Here is a 23,676-nt window from a genome sequence, read left to right as displayed (position 1 = left end):
CATGGGTTTGGACCAGATTTGGTAGAGTTCAAGAATGGTTGAACTCAATGATCGTAAAGGCCTTTTCCAAGCAGAACGATTCTATGACTCTGCCTCAATTCTGTTACATTTGGAAACCTTTTCTGTGGGAGGTGGTGTACTTCTTCAGTAGCAATACAGTTCTTTTAACATCCTAGCTTAGCCAGAGAGAATCAGTACCTTACTCATGTCTAGTGTAGTGAGCGTTGCCAACTTTAATAGAGATGCAGTCTGTGGTGCAGTTAAGTAATTCAGTAAGGCAAGAGAGCCAAAATTGCTCTTTTTTTCTCTTGAGACCTGATGTAGTGTTTTGGTGACTGAGTAGCACTGCAAGATGCACAACCCCACTAGTTCTTGTATGTTGTTTTGCTGGACTATCTGTTGTAAGGCTATACCTGTTCTTTCACAGTCTGCAGCTCACTTGGTGAGGTGCTCTGGCACAAAGGAAAAAACACTGATTTGCTCCAGCTGCCTAAGGTACAAAGCATCAGACTGGGGTTTGGACATGTGAACTCCTTTCTCAGACACGCTGATTTGTCCTGCCCCTGCTGGTGAGGTTTAAAATCTTTGTTTGGAAACCACTGTGTAATGGTAGTGGTAATGGTAGGGGGCTATTCATGCAAGAATTGTGGGGCATGCAGGGTGACTGGGTCTGTACCATTTAGCACTCCACTTTCAGTGCCAAAAAAAAACCTGGAAAGGGGAAGCCAATGCCTTTGGCAAAAGGTGGCTTATCTTCCCTGAGCAGTCTTGACTGCTTCCAAACTGTCACTGTTGGGGAGAGCATTCTGGTGTAACAGCTGCTAACAAATGTATCAAGCTACACGTGAGAGAGCAATAGAAGGAACCTTCGGTTTAGACAAGAGAATAAATGGAGATAAAGCATCATGAGAAGAAAGGGATTGAGCTAGAAATGAAAGTGTACTGCATATTATGTTAGACAAGGAGTACTGCTCTGTTACAAACTACGTTGAAAGACAGCACAGAGCATAATCCATTGAATAACTTTCTCAGCCACTTCAAATGAGGAGCTTCTCATGCTGGGAATACATGCAGCCTACTGTCAAAGATGTTGGAATCAGTTTAGTAAACATAAGGAACTGATGTTCTTTACTACAGTAGTAAACAACCAGGCTTGGAGCAAAAGCACACCTCGCAGCAGCTGGCCTTATTTTCAGATACAAGAATGCAGCTGCACTTGTTTGTAAAGATGATGAAAAAGTGCATTAACACTTACTTCAGCTTCCTGTCTCTATGGAGTTAATCCTGGCCGCCTATTGCAGGTGGTCTTTGGAAATCTGGAAACTTAAGCTTTGTATGTAACATGAGGAGGGTTGGCCATCCCTGGAGAACTGATACTGAAAGATTTTGGGACTTTGCAACAATAAAGGCCAGAGACTGCCTGGCTGGGGAGCAGCAGTGCTCAAAAGGACCTAGGGGTCATGGCAAACAGCAGGCTGAATGTGAGCCAGCAGCTGGCCCTGGCAATAAAAGTCAGGCCAACAGCATTCGGGACTGTATCAGTGGGAGTACAGCCAGTAGATTGAGGAAAGTGATTACTTGGCTCTGCTCTGCACTTAGTAGACTCCAACATCAGAATGATGTGGATGAACTACAAGTTCAGCAGATGCCACCACAATGGCATGAACTGAAGCACCTCTTCCATGAGAAGAGGCTGAGTGAGCTAGGCTGGGAAAAGAGATGGCTTTTAGGGATGTAACCTGCTCATACTTAAGGGGAAGTTACGGAAAAGACAGGGCCAGCCCCTTCATGGAGGTGCATGGCAAAAGAGCGACAGATGGTGAACACAAATTGAAACAACAGAGGTTCATACTGGTCACAAGGAACAGGCCTTTCAACATTAGGACAGTTAAGTTTTGGAACATAGTCCTCAGAGATGTTGGCAATCCCAGAAGTTTCTCAAGGCTGGATAAAGCTCTGAGCAACCTCATCTGACCTCACAGCTGACCCAGTTTGTGCAGCAGGCTGAAGTGGACACCTGAGGTTCCTTCTGACCTGAACGATACTGTGATGCCAGGCACGTTGGCTGTTTCAGAAAGGACCAAGAGAGTATTAAGGACTGTCATTGTGCCCTTTCTAGAAAGGCACATCTGAAGGACAAGAAAACTTGAGGTATCTGGTGTCAGCCTCATTCTTATTGATGAGATTTTTGTGATACAGCTCTCTCCACTGGAAGCCCATCAAGCTGATCCTATGTGTGGTGTGAAATTCCATGCTGTAGTGAACCAAGTTTCCAACAGGTGCCCATGGAGAGCTTGATATGCAAAATCCTCATCCTACACTGAGAGAAAATTGATCTGTCAGATGATGCTGACTCGCTGTTCGACAAAGCCATGCTCTTTCAAAGAAAGAATGTCTAGCTTGGCTTTATAGAGCTTGTTATGCAGCCTTAGGTAAGAAATCATGAAAGCCCTGTGTTCAGGCACCAAACCTCAGACTAGTGCAAAAGTCTGATTCCACTTTTTCTTTCAGATCTATGGAAGGAAGTTTAAATTACTTTTATTGACTTAAGGACTAATTGTTTGACTGACTGGCCCATGCTCATTTCATGTTTCATCACAGTGTTTACAAGAAATTACTGCTGAATGATGTCAGCCCAGGAAAATGTCATCCCAGGAGAGCTGTCCACAAGTTTGCCTTCAGTAAGAAGGTTGAATAGTTTGGTCTGTGTTAACAGTGAAGCTGACCAGACATTCCTCACCAATCACAACAGTTTCATTAATGTCTTTTTGGAGAGGCAGTTGCTCAGGTTTTGCAGCCTCCTTCCTGAGGCCGATGTGTTTGCTTACTGCAAAGGCTTGGAGATACCTACATTGGCGTACCAGTGTTAAAAACAGCTTCAGGTGCTGAGCAGGGAGATGAATAATAACATTTGAAAAGCTTCAGGGAGTTCTCAGGTTCACTCCGCAGGCACAGACATTCAGATAAGATACAGTTCTTGCCTTTCTTCATGGTAGGCTGGCTTGACCTAAATATTCCTGTAACAGAGTTTAATCAGGAAGCCACTAGAAACAGATAGCAAGATTCAGGAGCTGATTAAAGTAAATGAAGGGCAGATAATAGAGAAGAGAACAACATTGTGTGCAATGTTTGTTATTGAGTACTAGGGTCACCATATCACCCTTTAAAAACTTCTCTCCACTTAAGGCTTACTGCATGCCACCTAAGAACCAGGGTGGGTGTCTAGACGGAGGAGAATCTGGTACCCGCTACTTCTGGTCAGTCAATTATGTGCTTGTCCAACACCTTCCTGGGGCCATATGTGGATGATTAAGGCTATTTACAGGCTCATGAGAAATATAGGCTCAAATATTTCAAACTTACCTCCAACTACTCTGAAAAAGAAATTTATTATTTAAGCCATGGTCTGCAATTACAGCACAATTACTCTGTCAGAAGCTGGGAGATAGAGAGAGATGAAGAACTCACTGGTTGATGGCATATGTAATACTGCAGATGTCACACAACTGCTTGTTAACCTACTCTTCTCTGTATCTTGTCAAGCCATCATCCTTTCTACATTTAAACTGAGTTTAGGCTAATGCAGCTGGCTTCACCACCTTGAGCTCTTGGCAGACAGATCCTTAAATGATCCCATTCAACCTTTTCTACATCTGCTCTGCAAAGCTTTTCTCTACAGCCCATACCTGCCTGGCCTCAATGTATTTCTACCAGTTTGTGGGTGTCTGACAGGAGCTGTCGGTGTCTGCCAGTCTCCAGTGACACCCTCACCCTGCTCACCTCCTTCAAAGGTTCTCTGGCCTTTGTCCTCCCCTCCTACTGCCCTCACAGCTGGGTCTGCTGCTCAAAGCCTCTTCATGCTGCTGCATAAGCAGTGCTTTCTCCAGTGAAAAAAAAAAAGAGCTGCTGTCTGGTGAAAGAGAATCTGTAACCAGGAGCTTCTAGAGGAGATAAGAAACACATTAGCCATGGGCTTTATCACACCTACTGTCAAGGTTTGGGGAAGGAGATTGTATGCCAAAGGGATATATAGAGAGAAAATAGAATAGAAGTAGAAGTAGGAATAAAATAGAATAGAAGTAGAAGTAGGAATAGAATAGAATAGAATAGAATAGAAGTAGAAGTAGGAATAGAATAGAATAGAATAGAATAGAATATAATAGAATAGAATAGAATAGAATAGAATAGAATAGAATAGAATTAACCAGATTGGAAAAGACCTTTGAGATCATTAAGTCCAACCTATCAGCCAACACCATCGAATCAGCTAAACCATGACACCAAGCACCCCATCAAGTCTCTTCCTAAACACCTCCAGTGATGGTGACTCCACCACCTCCCCAGGCAGCCCATTCCAATGGGCAATCTCTCTTTCTGTGAAGAACTTCCTCCTAACCTCCAGCCTAAACCTCCCCTGGCACAGCCTGAGACTGTCCTCTTGTTCTGGTGCTGGCTGCCTGGGAGAAGAGACCAACCTCTGCCTGTCTACAACCTCCCTTCAGGTAGTTGTAGAGAGCAATGAGGTCACCCCTGAGTCTCCTCTTCTCCAGGCTAAGCAACCCCAGCTCCCTCAGCCTCTCCTCACAGGGCTGTGTTCCAAGCCCCTCCCCAGCTTTGTTGCCCTTCTCTGGACTCGTTCCAGCAAGTCAACCTCCTTCCTAAACTGAGGGGCCCAGAACTGGACACAGGACTCCAGGTGTGGCCTAACCAGTGCCGTGTACAGGGGCAGAATGACCTCCCTGCTCCTGCTGGCCACACTGTTCCTGATGCAGCCCAGGATGCCGTTGGCCCTCCTGGCTGCCTGGGCACACTGCAGGCTCATGTTCAGCCTACCATCAACCAGCACCCCCAGGTCCCTCTCTGCCTGGCTGCTCTCAGCCACTCTGACCCCAGCCTGGGGTTGTTGTGGCCAATGTGCAGAACCTGGCACTTGGATGTGTTCAATCTCCTGCCCTTGGACTCTGGCGATCTGTCCAGCCTGTCGAGGTCCCTCTCAGAGCCTCTCTACCCTCCATCCTGCTAGCCATGCTGGTATGAGCTGCCCTGCTGGAGCTGGGTACAGCCTGGGACCCTTGCCTTCCAGACAAAGTATTTTCTCTTCAGTATTAGGAAGGTTATCAGGGATAAAAAGAGGGCAAAGGTTCAAGGGATTTGCTTTTACAGTTAAAGAAGGATTTGAATGTGGCAAAGATGCCATCAGAGGGCAGCCTTCCCTACCCCTGGTGGCAGGAAGTTGATGCAGTTGCCTTCTTTGATTTTTACTTTTGAGAGTTAAACACAAACAGTAAACTTTGGTCTTTCCCCAGGGCTGAGGTACAGAAATGGGTTAGGATGTAGCACTTCAAGTTCCAGACAGAGGCTGTAATAAAATGTGGAAAGTGGATGCAAATTATTTACTACATTTATGATACCACATTATTTACTGGCACTGCAATTTGATAATGACTTTGAAATTGCCTTTGCTCAGCACTCACTCTCTTTCACAAATACTGAAATGCTTCCTGCCCTTAGGCTGAGAGGGTTTCTATGACTCGTCCCTATGCTCCTAAATGCAAATGACTCTGCAGGCTCAGTGAACTTCAGGCTGATTTTCGAGGGCTCAAATGACAACAGAGCATCATTTCTTTAAGGACAACTAATGATTTGTTGCAGACCACACATGAAGTCTCACATAAAACACTGTGTTGGGCTCATGGCTCCCAATGGCTCCCAGCTCATGGGGAAAAACAAACAAGAGGTCACTAAACCAACTTGCTTCCTCTCACATTTCCTTGCTTCTTGTACAGAGTGGTTTGCCTTCAGTCTGTATCTGAAGAGCATGCAAGTTCTTGAATCCTGTATAGATGAGGTGATAGTCCCCACCCTCCGTAAGATGTACCCTGGCTGACCTGTTCAGTATTGACTTGCTTAGGTCTAATTGTTGGTTAGGACACACGGTAAACCAGGACATCAGATCTGTGCTGGGAATGGGTGGAAGATCAGAAATATGATCCTGGGAGCCAGTATCTTGGTGTACTACACATCCAAGCAGGAAGGACACCAAGTTGACTATGAACAGGAAAATTTCCTTCTAAATCAATTGTCCATTGATGAATTAACCAGAGCAACAGGACAAGACAGGTCTCAGTACTTTAAACTAGACACAGCTAGGCAAGACATCATGAGTCTCACCATCTTCTAAGAGATGCTCAGGAAGAACAACCTCACAGAAGGTAGCATTCATCAGAATGACCTGACTCAGCAGGAGGAGATGGAACATAATGATGGCAAGATGGCCAGCTTACAGTTGTGCTTTTCTGATGCCTTCCTGGGATAAAGGCAGAATTGGATTACTTAACAGAGGATGCACAGAGAGTATATTTTTATCCCAGATTGTCTATAAGCAGCATCACTTTCAGATGCTTACTGTGTATAATGCAAGAAAACCCAAACCAGTGAATCACTTCCCTGAAGATATTTTGCTTAATCACGTGCATGGTCATGCTGAGTGTTGGAATGGAATGGAATGGAATGGAATGGAATGGAATGGAATGGAATGGAATGGAATGGAATGGAATGGAATGGAATGGAATGGAATAGACCAGACCAGGTTGGAAGAGACCTTCAAGATCATAGTCTCCAACCTATCACCCAACACCACATAATCAACTAACCCATGGCACCAAGCACCCCATCAAGTCTCCTCCTGAACACCTCCAGTGATGGTGAATCCACCACCTCCCCAGGCAGCTCATTCCAATGACCAATGACTCTCTCTGTGTAGAACTTCCTCCTGACCTCCAGCCTAAACCTCTGCTGGCACAGCCTGAGACTGTGTCCTCTTGTTCTGGTGCTGGCTGCCTGGGAGAAGAGACCAACCTCTGCCTGTCTACAACCTCCCTTCAGGTAGTTGTAGACAGCAATAAGGTCACCCCTGAGTCTCCTCTTCTCCAGGCTAAGCAACCCCAGCTCCCTCAGCCTCTCCTCATAGGGCTGTGCTCAAACCCTCCCCAGCTTCATTGCCCTTCTCTGGACTCGTTCCAGCAAGTCAATCTCCTTCCTAAACTGAGGGGCCCAGAACTGGACACAGGACTCAAGGTGTGGCCTAACCAGTGCACTGCCTGGGGTTGTTGTGGCCAATGTGCAGAACCTGGCACTTGGATGTGTTCAATCTCCTGCCCTTGGACTCTGGCCATCTGTCCAGCCTGTCGAGGTCCCTCTGCAAAGCTTCTCATGAGTATGCTGACATGTCTTCAGCTTAGTTTTCTCACTGATGAAGAGAAATGCCTGTGAAGTACTCATTCACATTAGCAATTTAATGTATTAGCTCATCCTTGTGTTTTTGCTAATTGAGGATGTTGTGCACCACAGAACAAGATAGCAGGCAGCAATCAGGTATTATCTGTGCTTCATGCTGTGCAATATATCTGGCACAGATTAACAGACCAGGAAAAGTCTGGATCAAAACACAAACTTGCTTGTGTGCTTTCTGAGGTCACCTCTGAACACGATGTGACTAAAAGTGATGGGCCCTTACACACACCTTTGGATTGCAATGTTGCTTGTCACCACACTGTGATGCAATTTATCTCACCTACCTTATCATCCTAAAACAAAGGTGTCAGGGCTACTTTTACAGGCTGCCTTTCAGGCTACTGAGGGAGAATGAGGCATCTTCCTGGCCACATGCCTCCCGTACGAGTGGTCAAAATCTTGTGAGCAAATCCCTCCATGCCTCTGTATATATTGAGGTGCTGGAGCCTGTCCAGAGAAGGGCAACAAGGCTGGTGAAGGGCCTGGAGCACATGGCCTATGAGGAGCATCTGAGGAGCTGGGGTTGTTCAGTCTGGAGAAGAGGAGACTGAGGGGAGACCTCATTGCTCTCTACAGCTACCTGAAGGGAGGTTGGAGCAAGGAGGGGGCAGCCTCTTCTCCTTGGTGCCAAGCGACAGGACCAGAGGAAATGGTTTCAAGCTGCCCCAGGGGAGGTTCAGGCTGGATGTTAGGAAATATTTCTTCATAGGGAGGGTTCTCAAACATTAGAATGGTTTGCCCAAGGCAGTGCTGGAGTCACTGTCCCTGGAGGTGTTTTAGCAGTGTGTGGACCTGGTGCTTAGGGACATGGTTTACTGTTGACCCTTCAGTGCTGGGTTGAAGGTTGAACTGGGTGATCTTGGAGGTCTCTTCCAAGCAGACAGTTTCTGCAGTTTTGTGATTCCATGTTCATTCAGGCTTTCAAGAACTGTGCATGCATCAGAAGGAGGAAGCAATAGTGCATCTCAGGAGAGACTCCTCACTGGTGCCAGAAATACCTAGCATTTGCAGACCCATTTGAAGCATGAGAGCCAGACTCTCAGCTCATATACACTCACATCCCTTTGCAAGTGCCACAGATGCTTGCAGGGATTGAGATTTCCTAGGGATGAAGCAGTCAGGAGAGGTGGTGTGTCATCATAAAATGTAAGTTAGCATAGATTTGTTGGAGCACCTTTGCTCCAGTGCTGCCATCCTTACTGTCACTTTGCTCCCTATAGAATCTCATCATTGTTTCAGACATAAAAGACCTTTCAGATCCCTGAGTCCATTCTCTAATTCTGCCAAGCCTGGTGCTAAACTATGTTCCTCCTTCATCACATCCCTGTCTCTTTTAAACACCTCTAGGGGTGGGGATTCAACCACCTTCCTTGGGAGCCTGTTCCAGTGTTGAGAACGCTTTCAATGAAGAAGTTTCTTCTAGCAGCATATCTAAACCCCCCCTGGTACAACTCAAAGCCATTTCCTCTTGTCCTAGCACTTGTTACACAATGAAACCTCCTGGTCTGCAGCATCCACTACCTGCTTCTCCTCCAACACCTCATTGGGCTTTCAGTAACAGAAACCAGCTGTGTTTAACAAAGTCTGAAATAATTCACATAATCAAATTTTCTAGCTGTTTGTTCTGGAGCCTGAGCACTTCACAGGAGTCTTCTTACTCAGCAAGACTACCACTTGCAGTATGACAAAGCAGGCTCTTGCTCACAGGGCAGCGCAGATGCTTATATTTCACAATCTGCATTTATTTGACAACCTCACAGTGAAGGAATCTGCTCTGCTGTAAACACAAGTTGTGTTATTTACAGGCAGGGGAAAAATTAGATATTAGTCTAGGCAGACAGCTAGGCAAACACCATTAATCATCCAGAGTGCAAGCAGAATACGTCTACATGCCAATGGCATCCTGGCCTGCATCAGGAACAGTGTGGCCAGCAGGAGCAGTGAGGTCATTCTGCCCCTGCACACTGCACTGGTTAGGCCACACCTTGAGTCCTGTGTCCAGTTCTGGGCCCCTCAGTTTAGGAAGGAGGTTGACTTGCTGGAAGGTGTCCAGAGAAGGGCAACAAAGCTGGGGAGGGGTTTGGAACACAGCCCTGTGAGGAGAGGCTGAGGGAGCTGGGGTTGCTTGGCCTGGAGAGGAGGAGACTCAGGGGTGACCTCATTGCTGTCTACAACTACCTGAAGGGAGGTTGTAGACAGGCAGAGGTTGGTCTCTTCTCCCAGGCAGCCAGCATCAGAACAAGAGGACACAGTCTCAAGCTGCGCCAGGGGAGGTTTAGACTCGAGGTGAGGAGAAAGTTCTTCACTGAGAGAGTCATTGGTCATTGGAATATGCTGCCCAGGGAGGTGGTGGAGTCCCCATCCCTGGAGGTGTTCAAGAGGGGATTGGATGTGGCACTTGGTGCCATGGTCTGGTCATGAGGTCTGTGGTGACAGGTTGGACTCCATGATCCTGGAGGTCTCTTCCAGCCTTGGTGATACTGTGAGACTGTGAAATTGTGAAATTCCAATTTTTAACTTCCAGAAATATAATAAAAAGCGGAAAAGTTCAGAGACAGGCAACAAGGGTGATGAAAAGCATCTCTTTAGTCTGGAACAAAGACATCTGACAAGGTACAGGATGTATATTAAAAAAACAAGAACAAAACCAAACAGCAAAGCAGCACTGCCAGAATGGACACAGACTGATAGTTCACTTTCTGTGCTGATACCCAAACCAGGATCTGCACCAAGATGCTCTCAGAAAACAGGCTCAGGACAAGTCAAAGGAGGTGATTTTCACACACCAGACTGTGGAACTCCCATGTGCTGGGAATGTAAGATGTTTACAAAGTTTTTAAAAGGAGACTACACAAGAACTTGGAACAGCAACCCCTGGGAGTTACAACTCTTTGGACAGACCACATCAAACTCAGGGTAGGTGGAGGGTGGGAGGGTTTTAGAGGAATCCATCATGAATCCATGATCTCTGGGAACACAGAAATGTGGCCTAGACAGAGCCTTGTCTAGACCAGTGAAGACATTCCTATGCTGTTACATCTGATATTGATGACTGCTTACTAAATACAGAGACCTAAGAAACAAGGTGAGTGATGTTACTTCTGTGAACAAGTCTTGGAGAAGTAAACCAAAGCAGTTCCAATGTTACCCAAGACTCCAACAGTTTGTAGGCCAAAGACCTTCTTAACTGCTTAATTTAACTGTGAAACACATGCATACATACATACATACATACATGCCTCCTTCTAAGTTTGCATTCTGCCTGTCAAGAAATGGCATTTTCTGATCTACTGCAGCATTGTCATGGTTTTGACTCAGCCAGCACCTAAGTTAGTATAGGCACAAACCACACACACACTACCCTCCCAGTGGGACGGGATGGAGGTTTGGGAGCAAAAGAATAAACAAAAGCTCTGTGGGTTGAGATAAGGTGAGTTCAATGGAATAATACCCCCCAAACAAACCAACAAAATCAAACCCTGGATTTTTTTCAGAGAGAGAGAAGTGAGGCAAAGCAAGGCGAAGTGACAGAGGCAAGAGAGAGGCAAAACCCAGAAGGGGAAGCATAGAGCGCAAACTCTGGAAACAGGAAGTATCTCATGTCACAGGCCAAACATCCAAGCCCCATTATCCCTTTTCCCAGTGAGGCCTTTCCTGATACAGCAGGCATGATGTCAGCATGACATTAAACACCCATTAGCTGGTTCAGCTGACTTTCTTGTTTGGCGTTTCCCTCCCAGATGAAACCTGGACAAACATTTTCTAAGCATTCAATTCATTACTATGCCCCACCAACACCACACAGCTTAAGATCTACCACACATTTAGTAGGGTGTGGGTCTGTTCTCCCAAGTAACAACTGATAGGACAAGAGGAAATGGTCTCAAGTTGCACCAGGGTGGGGTTATGTTAGATATTAGAATAAATTTCTTCACTGAAAGGGTTCTCAAATCCTGGAATAGGCTCCCCAGGGAGGTGGAAGAATCGGCATCCCTGCAAGTGTTTAAAAGACTAAGAGATGTGGGGCTAAGGAACATAGTAGCACCAGTCTTGGCAGATTCAGGTAATGGTTGGACTCCATCTTGATCAGTATGATCAGTAATGATCAGTATGATCAGTATGATCAGTATCAGTATGATCAGTATCACTAAGGTTGGAAGAGACCTCAAAGATCATCGAGTCCAACCTGTTACCACAGATCTAATGACTAGAGTAGGGAGGACACTACTGCCCACTGCAGGCTTGAACTCACGACCTTCCCATTAAAGGTCTTATGCACTACCAACTGAGCCACAATTAAAATATCTTAAATGTCTTTTTCAACCAATACAATTCTGTGCTTTCCTAGCTCTGCATTATTTCTTGTGCAAGTTGGGGCTGTACAGTCTGCAGAAGAGAAGGCTCCGAGGTGACCTAATTGTCGCCTTCCAGTATCTGAAGGGGGCCTACAGGAAGGCAGGGGAAGGACTTCTCAGGATATCAGGTAGTGATAGGACTAGGGGGAATGGAATGAAGCTGGAGGTGGGGAGATTCAGGCTGGATGTGAGGAGGAGGTTCTTCACCATGAGAGTGGTGAAACCCTGGAATGGGTTGTCCAGGGAGGTGGTCGAGGCCCCGTCCCTGGGGGTGTTTAAGAGCAGGCTGGATGAGGCTCTGTCCAGCCTGATCTAGCGTGGGGTGTCCCTGCCCATGGCAGGGGGGTTGGAACTAGATGATCCTTGTGGTCCCTTCCAACCCTGAATGAAACTATGAAACTATGAAACTATGAAGTAGCTGCCTAAACATGAGCCAGCAGTGTGCCCAGGTGGCCAAGAGGGCCAATGGCATCCTGGCCTGCATCAGAAACAGTGTGGCCAGCAGGAGCAGGGAAGTCATTGTGCCCCTGGACTCTGCACTGGTTAGGCCACACCTTGAGTCCTGTGTCCAGTTCTGGGCCCCTCAGTTTAGGAAGGACATTGAGAGACTTGAAGGTGTCCAGAGAAGGGCAACAAGGCTGGGGAGAGGCCTTGAGCACAGCCCTGTGAGGAGAGGCTGAGGGAGCTGGGGTTGTTTAGCCTGGAGAAGAGGAGGCTCAGGGGAGACCTCATTGCTCTCTACAACTACCTGAAGGGAGGTTGTAGCCAGGAAGGGGTTGGTCTCTTCTCCCAGGCAACCAGCACCAGAACAAGAGGACACAGTCTCAAGCTGCACCAGGGGAAGTTTAGGCTGGAGATGAGGAGAAAGTTCTTCACTGAGAGAGTCCTTGGTCATTGCAATGTGCTGCCCAGGGAGGTGGTGGAGTCCCCATCCCTGGAGGTGTTCAAGAGGGGATTGGATGTGGCACTTGGTGCCATGGTCTGGTCATGAGGTCTGTGGTGACAGGTTGGACTCGATGATCTCTGAGGTCTCTTCCAACCTTGCTGATACTGTGTATTACTGTGAAATGTTTTAGTACCTTTGGACTTATTTTTAAGAAATACAAGTGGTTTATACTTTCTAGAAGCAGAGTAATAACAAACAAACAAACAAAAAGCCAGACCTGATTCATAAATGTTACATTGATAAAGCATTTGCAATGACTGTAGTAAACAATATATTTATAGGTTATAGGTTAGGATGCTGATAAGGATCTTTCATTGTTTAAAATATCCCAGAATCTTACCAGGAGACATCTCCAGCATAGCTCTGCTGCAGCAATTTGTATATTGCACTGACTGATTGGAGAAGAAAGAAATGTATGTCAAAACCTCATATAACTGTCTTTTCAGAGACAAGATATCCCTCTTCAGAACTACAGTAATGAGGACAATATTGGTTTGATTTGCTGAAGACCTTCCCCCTAAGTCTTTTGAAGACTTCAGAGGTTCAGTGGAATTTGACAAGTGTGATTTGGGCTTTTGTGTCTGCCTTTAATTGCTGCACACCAGGGTGTATCCTGATGATGCAGCTGGAACCACCTGGTCAGAGGCTGCAGAACCTTTTGCTGCTTATTGCAACTTGCAGGACTGAAACATTACACAGTGTGCAGAAGTATGAACACTGAGAACAGATTTTGTTTCAGAATGTTTTCTTAAGTCCTATGCCGGTTACTTTAAGAGATACTGCCCTTCTTCATAGTGAATAGGTTCTTATACCTCTAAAACAAAGGATTAACTCTGAAAATACACACAGATAGAAACACTGCTATAAATAACTGTTAAATTGCATTGTAGTTTTGGTTAAAACCTCATGTATTTCTGTCAACTCTCTACCTCAGTTTGCCTGCCCAGACATTATTTTCAGGTTAAGGTCTGCCATGTTTCATTGCAGGCTGAGCACTTGGTTAATTTTAAGTATGCAGAGCTTCAAAGACGATGGATGTGCCTAACATTTTTTATCCCACCAACTTCAACTGCAACGGTGCTGATCAAGTAAGATAACCTTTTATACAGATATATAATTATGTAAAATTAGAAAACAAAAATAAAACATGCTTTGCAATGTTGTCCACTGAGATACTCTTACAGTCACATCAAAATAGAAACATGAAATCCCTCATTTTCCCCATTGATCACTTATGGAACAGCCAGTGCTATTATTACAGTTGTTTCTCCCTCAAATTGCACTGCTCCTTGGAAAAATTCAAGATTTTGACTTGTAAGGCACGTTTTAGGGAATTACAAGGGAAATTCATAATATAAGCAGACATGTATCATTCACCTAAAATAAGAGACCAGTTCTCCACATAGCACTAATTTTTGTAGTCTTAGGACCTGTTTGCTTTCCTTCTCTCTCTTGAAAACAGCTAAATAACTAGAAGCTTGCCCCACTTTTCCCCTCACATATTCGCATACACAAGACCAACAAAACTCAGTAATTTTCCACTGGCACAACAGTCTTTCAGTGTCTGCCATCTGCCGTGCTGGCAGAACCCACACGAGGAGTACCAGCAGCAAGACAGGAACTGTAACATCATGTTGTGAATATTCATTCAATTTTCATTGTTACAGCTGGTCCTCATCATCTCTACCACTGACCTTCCCATCCCAAACTTCCCTTTAACAGCTTTAAGTCCTGAAATCAAATCTCTCAACCACCAGAAATACCCATTCACAACCAGTTCCCACTCCTGCCAGGGTGGGAGGTGTGTGTGGTGCCTGTCACTCCTATTTATCATCCCCTATTTACCCTATCTGAAGAGTTTTGCTCTGGCAAGAGTGCTTTAATGAAATAGTGCTTTTCTAGATCCATAGGCTGCTTATCTCGGCTTTGCTGATAGCAGAGTGTCTTTTCCCCTCTTGACAACTCTTCTTCTGGATTATGTGTCTGCTTTCAACATTGCAACATGTTAAATGGGAGTGCACAACTTCATTACCACAGGCTGCAAATGTGGAAACAAGAGTTCATGTATCACAAAGCGAAGTCCCCCCCGTACTGTATCTAATGCTTCTGAAAAACTACCTCAGCAGGTAGGTCCATGCTGCTCAAGGAGACCCACAGTACATTTCCTGGCTCTGCCTGCAGGTGAAGGGAACACAGAGACACGCTTGCAGGTTCTGAGATTGTAAGATCTCTGGGCAGGATACTCGCTTTGGTATAGAGACCTCCTTCTCTACATTCAGACTAATGAGCTAAAGCAATCTAAATTCAGCTGCCAAATACGTCCTCTTAATCAGCAAGTATCCTCCACTCAAGCGACTGCACTAGGACAGATGTTCGTAGTTGTACTTCAGCACCCTTCCAATCTAAGCTCAGAGGTTTGCCCTCTACATGGCTGGCTTCGTAAGAAGCCTCTGGCACAACACCCACAGGCTAACAGCTCTGCTTTAGAGGGTTGCTGCTTTGATTTCTGATCACATAGTACTAAAACCAAAGCAGGATTTCACTTCTCTTCAGCCGGCGCTGACGCCCTTCCCATCGCACTTCAGCGCTGGGGTAGAGAGTCCCACAGCCGCAGGCCTGCACACGCAGTATGTCCAGTTCATACTGTTGTCGTCTACCTGAGTACCTGAGCACTTAGGCATGCCCAAGGCAAGTCTGAGCGCTGCTGCGGGGCCTCTTCACGCCCACAAGCCCTTCAGTGAACCTCTAACCGCCAGAGCCCCTTGAGAACGCACATTCAAACTGAGGGGACAAGCAATCTCTTCGGACCGTGAGGAGCCGAGGCAGGCAGAAGGCCCCAAGCAGCGGCTTGCCCCTCGGGGAAGGCTCACGAAGCTAGGCCGCTCGCTCCCCACCGCCTCTCCTGAGGACCTTTCGGCGGCCCCAGAGGAGAAGGCGCGGGCCGCGCGCGGTGGCGTGACGCTGGAGGCACCTGCCCGCGGGCCGGGGCGGGCCGCGCCGCGCCGCGCCGCTGGTGGGCGGTGCAAGCAGCCAATGAGGCCGGGCCGGCAGCAGCGGGCTCTCGCGAGAGCTGCCGAATAAACACCGCTCCGCCGGGGGAGATTCCCCGCTCCGCTTCTGCTGCCATTAGCGCCGAGGAGGTAGGGGTCACGCTCGCACGGGCGCCAGCTGCAGTCAGAAAGCAAGGAGCCGGCGGCAGGGCGGTGCATAAGAGGTGAGTGCTGTGAGGGGCTGGCGTGCCTCTGCTCAGCCCGGCCCTCTTCGCCCGGCGGCTTTGGGAGTAGCCTTCCCCTGGTGTGGTGCGGGGGGCGAAGGGACCCTGATGACAATTGGAAACTAAAAATGTCCTGCCTTCCCTTTCCTTCGTCCACATACGTGTGTCCCCCGCCCCTTCCCGACACCGTGAGGCAGCAGGAGCAGCCATAGTCGTAGCCTTCGAGGGAGGGCAGCTTTACACCCGACTGCTGCTCGGCCCGAGGGGAAGGCGGCAGAGTCAGGGGTGGCTCCGGGCTTGGGAGCCCGCCGAGGCGCTGTGTCCGCCTGCCGCCGGGGCGCCGCCGGGTGACTTCTCCCCCTTCGCCCCTAGCAAGGCGGTCGCCTAGGGGCTGCTGCCGCCTTGCTGCCGGCGGCACAAGTCGCCTGAATTCATTCGCCTTCCCGGGCCGTGAGTGCCCTCAGCCAGCGAGGCTCTTGGGGTGCCCCGCCGCAGCCGCCAGCGGCTCCATCCCCGGGGCGGGCGGTTGAGCCTGAGGCCGGTTCGGCGGTTGGGCGCGGCAGCCCGGCCGGCGGTAGGCGTAGTGGAGAGGTTCGGTGCTTACCGGGGTGGGAGGCTCGGCCCGGGTGCGTGGGGATGGATAGGGTGCTGTGCGCCGCGAGGCTCAGGCGGAGGCGCGGCTGGCGCTCCCGGGGGGGTGTGGGGTACTCGCGGTGGGTAACCTGGCTGTCGGGACCAGGGCTGCCCTGCCGCCTGCGAGAGTAAGTGACATTTTCCCTTCGTTTAGCTCAGTAATGAGCTTAAACAACACAACCTCACGACTTTCCTTCTCAGGTGAACAACTCCCAGACCTGCTTTTGTAAGGTTTCCCTGAGCTGAAGGACTTTCGGATAGGGTCTGTAATTTGAAACTCGAACTTCTCTGTGTCGTTAGTCACAGTGACTAAGAGAAAGGTTAAATGTTAAGAACTGTGAGATGTCTCCTGGTTTTGTTTGGTTTTGGTTAATTTGAGCCCTCTTGGGTTAAGAGGGTTCCCATACAGGCGAAGTTGCTGCCTCCCCTGATGTTTCATATCTGATTTCTTGCTGAAGAAGCCAGGGTAGGAATAAACAAGCCTCGACATAGTCTCTGAACAAAAAGCAATGCTGAAGTTTGACTTGAGGAAAACAAAAGTTTCTTGGTGGGATGTATTCATGTCGTTTTGCATTTGCTTGCCCTTCATTGAAGAGCACTGACATTTATTTTGAAGACCCGGGATGCTGGTTGTTGTCATGGGTGCTCATTCGCTGCTTTCGTTGGGTTTGTGAAGCCACTTGAACTATAGGGATCTTGCTTGTGAGTGGATGTAACATTAAGAAATCTCACTAAACTGTTGTGTGTGTTCCCTAAAACATACCTGAATATATGCAGAAATACTAAATACTGTTTTAATTTCTTTATCCTTTACGGATTTTGGAGTGGGAGATTCTCAGTCTTAATTTTACTCTTGAGCAGTTAACTGAAATATGCCCTGTAGGTTACTAACCCAAGAGGTGATGAGCAGTGGCCACACTCACTGCACATGAGAATCTGTTGCTGTATCTCATAGAACTGATGCAGTTTTATCTCCAGTGTTCTATGTAGGCATGGCTTCCTGCTTTTGTTAAAAGGTGTCTTGGATTGGGGAAAAAGTCAAATTTCCATAGCTCTGGGAAGTTGGAACTGTTTTTCACATTGCAGATGGCACATAGTACATGTTCAAGGTAAATATAGCTTAACAGAGCTTTAAAAAAATAATCTTGAACATTTTATTTCTTAAACATTTCAGGGGAAAAAAGTCCCAAACCTCTAGCTGAAGAGAACTCAGAAGCAAGTATTTGCAGTGGATAGGTATCATGCTTTATTTCTTTATGGCTTTTTTTTCCCACCCCCTATTAAGTTAGTTTTTAAAGCAAAACAAAACACCAAACATACCTCTTATAATTACCTTGCAGTGGACTTGGACCAGGCCCCTATGCTTTCAATGTACAGTGAGGAATGCTCCCAGGAGAGCAGAAATTGGGGGTTCTGTCAAATGCACCTGCTTGTGCAAGCCTTTCAGTGCTGACCTCTAAGCCTCTGATCCTGTGTTTAGTGGAGTCACTCTGGTGGGCCTGATGGATTGGAATGACACGGACTGGCTATGGCTGAGTGGAGTTTATTGTATGCACAGCTCCTCATGCATGTGGGTGAACTTTGCCTACTATGTCTCAGGACTTCTGTGGAACCTCCTTTTGGCTCATGTATCTGATGCTTGAATTGTGGGTAGCAAACTTTAGTAATTTAAGTTACCTGCTGTAGTTTGGGATCTCTCTTGAATCCTTTAGTGGCCACAAGGAGCATAGTGGCAGTTTGGAAAGCACTGGTTTTGTCTGCTGTATCTGCCCAGGCAATGGGCTTGTCTTGTTTTGAAAGCTTATCTTCTCCCTATAAATTTAGTTTTTACCCAGTCCATGTATATAAATAAATAACAGTGAGTATTCTGATAAAAATGTTCTTCCCAACAAGGGTAGACATGTAAATTACAATGGAAAGAAACACTTCTCTGAATACAGTATTCATCAGCACAAAGACTACTAAGCTGATGTTATATCATAAGTGGTGTGCTTTTAGCCCCCAAGAAAGAGGCTTTATGTGTCCTAGGGTAATGACAGCTGGCATAAATCAAGCATGCTATTGTCTACAAAAATCATGTAGTCTTCTCTTGTTCACAGCTTGTTTCAACATATAGCTGCACTTACAGCAGCCCTGGCATCAGTAGTAACTGTGTTACTGTAGCATGAAAATGTGGGTTTGATAAATAACTGACTGAGGTCTAACTCTTCCGGATGGGCTAATGCGGCATTTTTCAAAGTCTGGTGGCTAAACAGCCTCTCTTGTTCCACTAAAAAGCTGTAATGGTGAGGGTAACCCCATCTAATGTTACAGAGTATGAATCCTGGGAAGAGTTTAGTGCGTGGTGTGAATTTATACGGTAAACTGTGCTAAAGGGGGATGATGGTGAAGGATCAGAAGTTAGCCATCGCCAAACATGGAAGAGTAGGCTTCAGCTGATTGGTACAAAAAGTCCTGCAGCTCTGTGGTCTTAAAACTGCAGAGTAACTTTTGGCAGTGCTCCTGCATCTGCATGGGAAAACAATAGAACATTTTTCTTTTGAAAACAATTTAAGGGGGGAAAATAAAAAAAAAGGAGGGAGGGGGTGAAGACAGGGACTGGGGAGGGGCAAATTAATTTATAGGGGAAAAATATTTCCCTTGCCATAGATAATTTGGTCAGCGTAGAAAGCATTCAAACAGTCAGTTGACATAGTTAATACTATCATATGAAACCAGGTGATTTTGTGGGGCTTGCATTAACATCCCAAGAGCTTGTAGAGATTAAAAAAGCAAAGGGAAAGAGCCAGTCAGGGAAGCATATTACTTAATCTTTGTTTCATGTCTGGTTTTGTGATTTTTCAGTAGTTTGGGCATTGGATTTTCGCATTCTGGTTTGAACAGTAGATTAGCAACTTGGTTTGTGATGTGTGGTTTTAGTATTGATACCTACAAACTTGCAGTTGGCTAGCTAATGTACAGTTTTGAGAGCTGCAACTAGAAAGACTTTGAAGCAGACATCTAGAGTTTCGGTGTAATACACTTTCTTTGCAAGGCTACTTCTTTGAGATTTTGATTCTCAAAGGAAGAGTGGAGTTCTACATTATTACTAGTAAAAGAGAACACTGATTAAAATGTGGTGTGGGTTTGTGATGTTTCACCAGAGTAAGAGTCTCCTGAAGCAGTAAAGTTTATTCACCTTTTAGTAACAAAGAACAGGCAATATAAGTAATAGGAGGTAAGGAGTTAACTTGGATCTATATGGGGAGAGGAACTGTGTTCAGAGTGTTTATTGTCTTGCAGCTTCTATCAGCTGCCTCTCTTACGTGCTGGAGCTTGAGCCTGTGATCATTGACATGTTGTAGAGGAGCTGCATCCTTAGCAAAGCTCTTGGTTCACTGGAATTCATTACATTTCCTTCCACAGAAGCAGAAAAAGGTTTTGTTCTCTTTGAGTAGAAGAAAGGTGGTGAGACCTTTTCCTACTCTGTGTAATAAAGATAGCAGTACAGTGTAGAGTGTCACACGTAGGGCTCTGCTACTGCATTTATAAAATATGCCAAGAAGTTTTAGCAATGAAATCGGCTGTTAGGAGCGAGTTCTGCACTGTGAGGGTAGTGGAACCCTGGAGCAAGTTGCCCAGGGAGGTTGTTGGGGCTCCACACCAGAGAAATTCAAGGTGAGGCTTGACAGGGCTCTGGGCAACCTGATCTGGTTGAGGATGCCCCTGCTTACTGCAGAAGGGGTTTGTCTGGGTGACCTTTGGAAGTCCCAGAATAACAATGTTAGGGGTTGGAAGGGACCTTGAAAGATCTAGTCCACCCCTCCTGCCAGAGCAGGATCACCTATACCAGATTACGCAGGAATGCATCCAAGCGGGTCCCTTCCGACTCAGACCATTCTGTGGAATCTCCTTGTAGTGAAATAAGAGCAAAAACCCAGCCTCTAGACAAACAAAACTTTAGTCAAGTGGGTACCTTCCTAGAGAGGAGTATTTGCTTTAGGGCCCTCTTTCATAGCCACTCCAGCAGAATACTGCTTATGAGAAATACCCTTGTGCTAAAGTTGAGTGCAATTAAAGTGAAGATAGTAGTTGAGCTGAGCCCTAGGAGTTACAAATGCAATCAGCTTCTGTATACAGGAGTTGAAACTGGGGGTGAAGGAGCGAAAGTCATAACTTCAGCAAGATGACTGCCCTGAAGCTATTGCCACAAAAGGATGAAAACAACAAAAGACAGTCACTTGAAAGAGGCAGCTTACTACAAGTGGAGGGGTGTGTATGTTTAGTGGGCTGTCCTGGTTGTGCAAGCTTAAGCTTCATCTCTGGGTCCCTGGTGCTACCCAGCATGAGACAATTTACCGAGCACACTTGTGTGCTACCATCAACTTCTGCCAGCATCACTGAGAACCTTCAGAGGACATGTTATCTTCCTGACACTGCATTGCCAGTTCAGGGACTCTTGAGTCTGCTCTGGTGGGAATAGGGATTTTTCAGGGCCAGTGTTAAATTCCAGGATAGATTTGTTTCTTGGGTGGTATGCAAACTTTGAATTTGCTGGCAGGCACTACTGCCAAACTGAGCTCAGTCATTTGTGGGCAATTGGACCTTTCCCTTCGATCACTATTTTCCTGCTTCGTTTCTTCAAGAATGAATAGGGTTGGATTTCATAGTCCTGACTCAACTGCCATGTAACACCACAACACCTATAGCTTCACTTGGTGGAAGGCCTCGGTGTTGCATGATGAGTGTGCTAGTGAAAAAAAGAACCTACTTAGAGCTGAACTGACAGTTAAATTCCAAATTATATTTAATTGTCTGCAGACAAGCTGTTTTGGACAAGCCAGCCAATATGCAGATAACCCAGCCACAGAACAGTTTGAAGCTGAACTTACAGTTAGCCATCTTAGGTTTCCGGACACAGTCTCAAGCTGCACCAGGGGAAGTTCAGGCTGGAGGTGAGGAGAAAGTCCTTGGTCATTGGAATGTGCTGCCCAGGGAGGTGGTGGAGTCCCCATCCCTGGAGGTGTTCAGGAGGGGATTGGATGTGGCACTTGGTGCCATGGTCTAGTCATGAGGTCTGTGGTGACAGGTTGGACTCGATGATCTTTGAGGTCTCTTCCAGCCTTGGTGATACTGTGATACAACTGAGCACAGAAGAGAGGATGACAAGTGAGGCTTGGTATCCCCCCTTTATTTCCCAGCTCAGAACTACTACTTTAGCTGATTGACTAGGTCTGAACCTGTGGAGAAGGAAGGAGCAGCTCACAGGCTCAAGTGTCCTACTTTTTGCCTTTTTCCAGATTAGCCAGGTAAAAATAGCAGCCCTTAGTCCCATAGTATCAGGCTCCTCCTATCTTGCTTTGTGTATTGGTCAAGTGTTTATCACAGACATTTCTTAAAATGTACTTTTTGCTTTGAATAGTTGCATGATGTATTCCCAGCCCTTCCCTCCCACTGGTGCCTTATAAGGGACATAATCAGACTGCCAGCCAAATAGGCTGCTGATGAAAGAAATGTGCCACTTAAAATGGCACTAATTTTTAGCATGCTGAATCCTGTATGAAAAGGAAAGCTTTTATTAGTAGCTCCACAGACAAAAGCGTTGCCCTGCATTGATGAAAGGCAATTGTCCTTTCTTGAGGATAACTGTATTCTTCTGGTTGGTGATATTTGGTGTTTGGCAGAGCAGGAAAGGGGAACAGATTCAGTTGCAAGGTAAGGATTTAATGGGTGTACCAGGCTGTACAAACTGAAGACTGTTTAACAAAAGTGTAATTAAACAAGTTCTAATGTCTGGAATAATAAGGAAATTTTATGTTACTATGTGGTACTAAAGGCAAACAAATCTCCTCCTGATATTCTTCAGTGGAATCTGAGGTTGGGTTACCCAAGCTGTGTGAGCGGTTAGACAGGAGCAGAAGTTGAGGCTGTGGTTCTCAATCTGGGGAACCACAGACTCTTGTGACCAGCTTCGCCCTGCTGACTCTACCTGTGGGACACTGGTTGGAAATCATTTAAGTTATGGTGAACTGTGGTATTAGGAACATTAATGTGTAGAAACAGCTTCAGGTAATAGATTACCTGCAGTTTACTTTATGTGATTTTGGGAGGGACAGCTTTTCTTTGAAGAGAGATAAAGCTCTGGAAAACTGAAGGCATTTATTTTGGTTTGGAGGGTGAAGGGCAGGGGGGGTGGGGGTTGTGTTCCTTCCTCCCCGTGTTAAATACTTTCCTCTCTTATATTCTACCCCTATCTTTTCTGTCATCCAGTGATAAAGGAGAAGGAACAAAGTGGAGTCCTTTAGGTTTTTCCAGGGATCTTTTTTCTTCAGCTTCTTTCTCTCATTGCATCATATACCACTTCTTGACCAGCTCCAGCTCTCAGTAATGAGCAGTATTTACAGGCAGTATCCACCCATTCCTTCAACAGGAAGTCATGCTGAAGTCACCACGAGCCCCAGGTGCACAAGGAAATATAAAGTTGTCCTGAAAGATTTGAGGTCATGTAGCTAAGGTGGTGGTAGAGCAGAAAAAATAAGGGGTGAAAATTTGGATTTGGGCTGTGAGTAATAGATGGAAGAATGGAGCTCTCTTGGTGAAGTTTATAATAATGCTTAACAGCTAATCAGTGTGGCATTTCCAGGCAGCTAGTTACACCTGGATGTAATTTAAAAGCAAGTGAACTCATATCAAAGTTTCTTGTGACAGGAATGGTGATGTCTTCTATTCCAAGGTCTGACCAACCTAGTGCCTGGCTAACATGTAGGGGGAAAAATTAATAGATACATATCTTTTCTTTTTGCTTGTAATGCCTCCATTGTATCAGTGCCTTTGAAAGAACTGGAGGAGCAGTGGAAAGTACAAAATGGAAAAGGAAGCAATTGTGTGGTAATTGGGGGAAATTGTTATACTCTAATAAAGATAAGTGATTTTAGCTAATTTTCCTTCTGCCCTTTTAATTAGACAAGCAGCAGTATTTAGCCAATTTTGGTTTTGTTTACAGTCCAATCTGTTCCAGATTCTGGCTCCTTCCAGTCATGGATGGAGCTTGTGTTGATTTAGGGAGCAAAGGCTGCAAATGGATTATGACTACTTTGGTGGTTATTGTTTTTTCTTCAAAAAGAAACAGCCTGGAACCTTTTTAGTGTTCTTTGAATGTTTCTGTTATAGAAGCTCATTTATGAAAGAAACTACTGATGAGATGTTTGCAACATTCGCAGTCTGAGAAACACAGCATTAACGGGGGGGGTTCTTGG

The 23,676-nt window shown here is 46.1% G+C and overlaps 1 protein-coding gene across 1 annotated transcript in view; it reads left to right on the top strand.

Annotated features, from left to right (window-relative positions):
- The first annotated feature begins 15,675 nt into the window (after positions 1-15,675).
- Positions 15,676-23,676, top strand: part of STK38L (serine/threonine kinase 38 like) — a 65,906-nt gene continuing 57,905 nt past the window's right edge. Inside the window, exon 1 of the mRNA XM_068170887.1 lies at positions 15,676-15,808. The gene's annotated coding sequence lies outside the window, so the exon portion shown is untranslated. The remainder of the gene's footprint in view (positions 15,809-23,676) is intronic.

The sequence above is a fragment of the Melanerpes formicivorus genome, unplaced genomic scaffold (genome assembly GCF_026170545.1).
Source record: "Melanerpes formicivorus ecotype bairdi unplaced genomic scaffold, bMelFor1.0.p_v2 SCAF_3, whole genome shotgun sequence".
Taxonomy (NCBI): Eukaryota; Metazoa; Chordata; class Aves; order Piciformes; family Picidae; genus Melanerpes; species Melanerpes formicivorus.
This window is presented reverse-complemented; position numbering and strand designations above follow the sequence as displayed.